A 6000-nucleotide genomic window follows, 5' to 3' on the forward strand; every position below is an offset into this window, starting at 1 on the left:
ATGCCTACTTGGATGCTGTCACTCATGTAATCCTCCACCATTCTTTCAATGGTGACAGTATCATATGCAGTGACAGTAGACATGTCAGTAATTGTTGTCAGCTCCTTCAGTCCAAACCAGATGTCAATACTTGCTCCTGACTGTCCTTCATCATCGCCAGCGGATCTGCTATGAAATTTTACTCATTTCCTCGCAGCCGCAGTTGCGGGAGAAAATGAAGGAGGAGCTGTTGATGGGTCACGTTCCTCTTGAGTTGACAATTTACTAACCAGCAGGTCTTTGCACCTCTGCACACTTGTGTCTGCTGGAAAGAGAGATACAATGTAGACTTTAAACCTAGGATCAAGCACGGTGGCCAAAATGTAGTGCTCTGATTTCAACAGATTGACCACCCTTGAATCCTGACAAGTCCCACATACTTTGCGGAATTGCTCCGTCAAAGCTCCTCCTTCAATTTATCCAGCTGCTTCTGCAAAATCCTGATGAGGGGAATGACCTGACTCAAGCTGGAAGTGTCTGAACTGACTTCACGTGTGGCAAGTTCGAAGGGTTGGAGAACCTTGCACAAGACGGAAATCATTCTCCACTGCGCTTGAGTCATGTGCATTTTCCCCCCTTTGCCTATGTCATAGGTGGATGTATAGGCTTGAATGGCCTTTTGCTGCTCCTCCATCCTCTGAAACATATAGAGTGTTGAATTCCACCTCGTTACCACCTCTTGCTTCAGTTGATGGCAGGGCAGGTTCAGGAGTGTTCGCTGGTGCTCCAGTCTTTGGCACAAAGTGGAAGAATGCCGAAAGTGGCCCGCAATTTTTCGGGCCACTGACAGCATCTCCTGCACACCCCTCTCATTTTAAAAAAAATTCTGCACCACCAAATTAATTATACGTGCAAAACATGGGACATGCTGGAATTTGCCCAGTTGTAATGCACGCGCAATATTGGTGGCATTGTCCGATATCACAAATCCCCAGGAGAGTCCAACTGGGGTAAGCCATTCTGCAATGATGTCCCTCAGTAAGAGGTTGTCAGCTGTGTGCCTCTTATGGAAAGCGGTGATACATAGCGTAGCCTGCCTGGGAACGAGTTGGCGTTTGCAAGATCCTGCTACTGGTGTCACTGTAGGAGGCCATACATCTACCCAGTGTTACGTTCTTGGTGCTCTGAACAAAGAGGTGTAGTGTAGCAACTCCAAAGCACCAGAACATGACGCTGAAATAATGGCCAGGTGTGATGGTAACCCCTAGCAACCTACCTCCGTTGTTTCACCCGCGTGGTCAGTTTATGCCTGCGAGACTGTGGTTTCTTGGGCCTACGGCAGCTGCGTTTGAAGGGCGGATTAGGTCTGCCCAACTCCGATGAACCCAGGTCTTAATGTGAGACAAGGCGTAAACCGAGATGGGATGATAACAAGGGGACCTCTAACTAAACCAAACTAAGAGATAGGGGCTACAAAGAGATCTAAAACTAAATGTATATGCGGCACAGCCGCCAGGATAAACAACAAAGGAATTGCTGTCCACACGCCGACACAATACTGTTGTGTACCGGCGCTGACAACATATGCAGAACCCTCTGCAAAACATCAGTAACTAGAAACTAAAGAATACAGCGGCCTTGGCCGACGGACGCGGCAAAGCCGCTACTCACGAAACCGGTACAAATACTGGCAAACGGACAGGAACCCCCAATGTAGCTGACACAGGCTCTCAGGACCGGAGGACAGGCAGAGTTCCAACGACTGAGCAGTGGACACCAAGGAACAGGATACGGGATCAGGATCAGGAACAGACAAAGCCACTGGACCTCAGGACAGGAACGCTTCAAGGCAAGATGCTGGATCAGAATGCTTCAAGGCTGGAAGCAGCTAGACAGAAACTAGATCAGAAACTATCACCGGCGTCTGTGTAATGCACAGAATATAACAGGCAGCCCTCCAATAGCTGCAGAGAACCTAATTAATTATGTTGTGCAGCTGCCCTGCTGCACAACTGACAGGTGCAATTAACAGACAGGTGAGGCTAATCACATGGAAACAGGCTGCAATTACACAGACTCACCACCGGCAGCAAACAAGAGTCTTCTAAACCAGAGCAAAGGGAAATCCTGGCCTGCAAAAGAACTATAACATAAAATACATGAACAGAAACAAGGAATGAACCACTACGTGGGGTTCATAACAGTACCCTCTCCTTAAGGGTGGGCTCCGGACACCCCATGACACCCACGGGGAACAGAAACAGAAGTATAACATAAAATACATAACCAAAATGCAAAACAGGAATGAGCCACTGCCGTGGCTCATAACACCCAGTGGGCTGTTACAGTCATATAGACCTTAGTCTGCCCTGATCCACTTGTCCACATGTTCGTGGTTAAGTGGACACTGGATACAACCGCATTTTTTAGGACCATGGTGACTCTTTTTCTGACGCCTGTGTACATTCTCGGTACCGCCTGCCTAGAGAAGTGGAACCTAGATGGGAATTGATACCAGGGACACAGTAACTCAAACAAATCTTTAAGTGACTCTGAACTAATGGTGGATACCGGACGCACCTCTAACACCAACATAGCTGTCAAGGCCTCAGTTATCTTCTTTGCAAAAGGACTGTTGGACAGTAAATTGCTTACTGGAAGTAGTACAAGTGGTCTTCCGACTTCCCCTCTGGTATGACGATCGACTCCCAGCAGCAACAACAGCAGCGGCAGCAAAAGCAGGCGTACCACTCATGGATCCTATGGAGGAATCCCGGTTAGGAGAGGACCCCTCAGTCTTGACAGTGACATGGCCTGCAGGATTATGGACGTTCCTAACTGAGGAGGAAGTTGACATTGTGGGAGTTGGTGGTGTGTCTTACAGGAGATTGGGTACAGGAGGAAGAAGGGATTTAGGTGTCAGTGGACTGCTTACACTCTTACCCAAAGTTTAACAACCTGACACTGACTTCTGATGAATGCGCATCAGGTGACGTATAAGGGAGGATGTTCCTAGGTGGTTAACATCCTTACCCCTACTTATTACAGATTGACAGAGGAAACAGATGGCTTGACACCTGTTGTCCGGATTTGAGGAGAAATAATTCCACATCGAAGAGGTGGCTTTTTTGGTACTTTGCCCAGGCATCACAATGGGCTTCTTCGTCCCAAGGACAACAGGTGTATCCCCCGGTGCCTGACTTAAACAAACCACATCACCATCAGAATCCTCATCATCAACTTCCTCCTCAGCGCCAGCAATACCCATATCCTCATCCTGATGTACTTCAACAGTGACATCTTCAATTTGAATATCAGGAACTGGACTGTGGTGCTCCTTCCAGCATTTGCAGGGGCGTGCAAATGGTGGAAGGAGCCAACTCTTCCAGTCCAGTGTTGGGAAGGTCAGGCATAACAACCGTGACACAATTGGACTCTCCATTGGGGATTTGTGATACCATCTCAGAGCACACAGTTCTTTTCTGTGCTCTTTCCAGCTTAACTCTTTTAATTTTTGTAGCGGGAGGATGAGGGCTTCCATCGTCATGTGAAGCTGAACCACTAGCCATGTACATAGGCCAGGGCCTCAGCCGTTCCTTGCCACTCCGTGTCGTAAATGGCATATTAACAAGTTTACGTTTCTCCTCAGACAATTTAAATTTCTTTTTTTGTTTCTTTTTATTGAACTTTGGCTTTTTGGATTTTACACGCCCTCTACTATCACACTGGGCATCGGCCTTGGCAGATGACGTTGATGGTATTTTATTGTCTGTGTCATGGCTAGTGGCAGCAGCCTCAGCACTAGGAGGAAGTGGTTCTTCTTGATCTTTCCCTATTTTCTCCTCAAAATGTTTGTTCTCCATTATTTTTTGGGAGTTATAAGAGACAATGGGGGTAATTCCGAGTTTATCGCAGCAGGAACTTTGTTAGCAGTTGGGCAAAACCATGTGCACTGCAGGGGAGACAGATATAACATGTGCAGAGAGAGATAGATTTGGGTGAGGTGTGTTCAATCTGCAATCTAAATTGCAGTGTAAAAATAAAGCAGCCAGTATTTACCCTGCACAGAAACAAAATAACCCACCAAAATCTAACTCTCTCTGCAAATGTTATATCTGCCCCCCCCCCCCTGCAGTGCACATGGATTTGCCCAATTGCTAACAAACTTGCTGCTGCAATCAACTCAGAATTACCCCCAATATGCGTCACAGGAATGACTGGAATTACTGATGACACAGGACACTACCAATGGTCTGATGCAGCCTAACAGGTTGTTATTAGTGATGTGCACCGGAAATTTTTCGGGTTTTGTGTTTTGGTTTTGGATTCGGTTCTGCGGCCGTGTTTTGGATTCGGACGCATTATGGCAAAACCTCCCTGAAAATTTTCTGGCGGATTCGGGTGTGTTTTGGATTTAGGTGTTTTTTTACAAAAAACCCTCAAAAACAGCTTAAATCATAGAATTTGGGGATCATTTTGATCCAATAGTATTATTAACCTCAATAACCATAATTTCCACTCATTTCCAGTCTATTCTGAACACCTCACAATATTATTTTTAGTCCTAAAATTTGCACCAAGGTTGCTGGTTGACTAAGCTAAGCGACCCAAGTGTCCGACTCAAACACCTGGCCCATCTAGGAGTGGCACTGCAGTGTCAGACAGGATGGCCAATTTAAAAAATAGTCCCCAAACAGCACATGATGCAAGAAAAAAAAAAGGTGCACCAAGGTCGCTGGATGGCTAACTAAGCGACCCAAGTGGCCGACACAAACACCTGGCCCATCTAGGAGTGGCACTGCAGCGTCAGATAGGATGGCAGATTTAAAAAAATAGTCCCCAAACAGCACATGATGCAAAGAAAAAAAGAGGTGCAATGAGGTAGCTGTGTGACTAAGCTAAGCGACCCACGTGGCCGACACAAACACCTGGCCCATCTAGGAGTTGCACTGCAGTGTCAGACAGGATGGCAAATATAAAAAAATAGTCCCCAAACAGCACATGATGCAAAGAAAAAAAAGAGGTGCAATGAGGTAGCTGTGTGGCTAAGCTAAGCGACCCAAGTGGCCGACACAAACACCTGGCCCATCTAGGAGTGGCACTGCAGTGTCAGATAGGATGGCAGATTTTAAAAAATAGTCCCCAAACAGCACATGATGCAAAGAAAAAAAGAGGTGCAATGAGGTAGCTGTGTGGCTAAGTGACCCAAGTGGCCGACACAAACACCTGGCCCATCTAGGAGTGGCACTGCAGTGTCAGACAGGATGGCCAAATTTTAAAAAAATAGTCCCCAAACAGCACATGATGCAAAGAAAAAAAGAGGTGCAATGAGGTAGCTGTGTGACTAAGCTAAGTGACCCAAGTGGCCGACACAAACACCTGGCCCATCTAGGAGTGGCACTGCAGTGTCAGACAGGATGGCCAAATTTTAAAAAAATAGTCCCCAAACAGCACATGATGCAAAGAAAAAAAGAGGTGCAATGAGGTAGCTGTGTGACTAAGCTAAGTGACCCAAGTGGCCGACACAAACACCTGGCCCATCTAGGAGTGGCACTGCAGTGTCAGACAGGATGGCAGATTTAAAAAAAATAGTCCCCAAACAGCACATGTTGCAAAGAAAAAAAGAGGTGCAATGAGGTAGCTGTGTGGCTAAGCTAAGTGACCCAAGTGGCCGACACAAACACCTGGCCCATATAGGAGTGGCACTGCAGTGTCAGACAGGATGGCGCTTCTAAAAATAGTCCCTAAACAGCACATGATGTAAAGAAAAAAAGAGGTGCACTGAGGTAGCTGTGTGGCTAAGCTAAGTGACCCAAGTGGCCGACACAAACACCTGGCCCATATAGGAGTGGCACTGCAGTGTCAGACAGGATGGCACTTCAAAAAATAGTCCCTAAACAGCACATGATGTAAAGAAAAAAAGAGGTGCAATGAGGTAGCTGTGTGGCTAAGCTAAGCGACCCAAGTGGCCGACACAAACACCTGGCCCATCTAGGAGTGGCACTGCAGTTTTCTAGTGAG

This window comes from Pseudophryne corroboree, chromosome 3, assembly GCF_028390025.1.
Source record: "Pseudophryne corroboree isolate aPseCor3 chromosome 3, aPseCor3.hap2, whole genome shotgun sequence".
NCBI lineage: Eukaryota > Metazoa > Chordata > Amphibia > Anura > Myobatrachidae > Pseudophryne > Pseudophryne corroboree.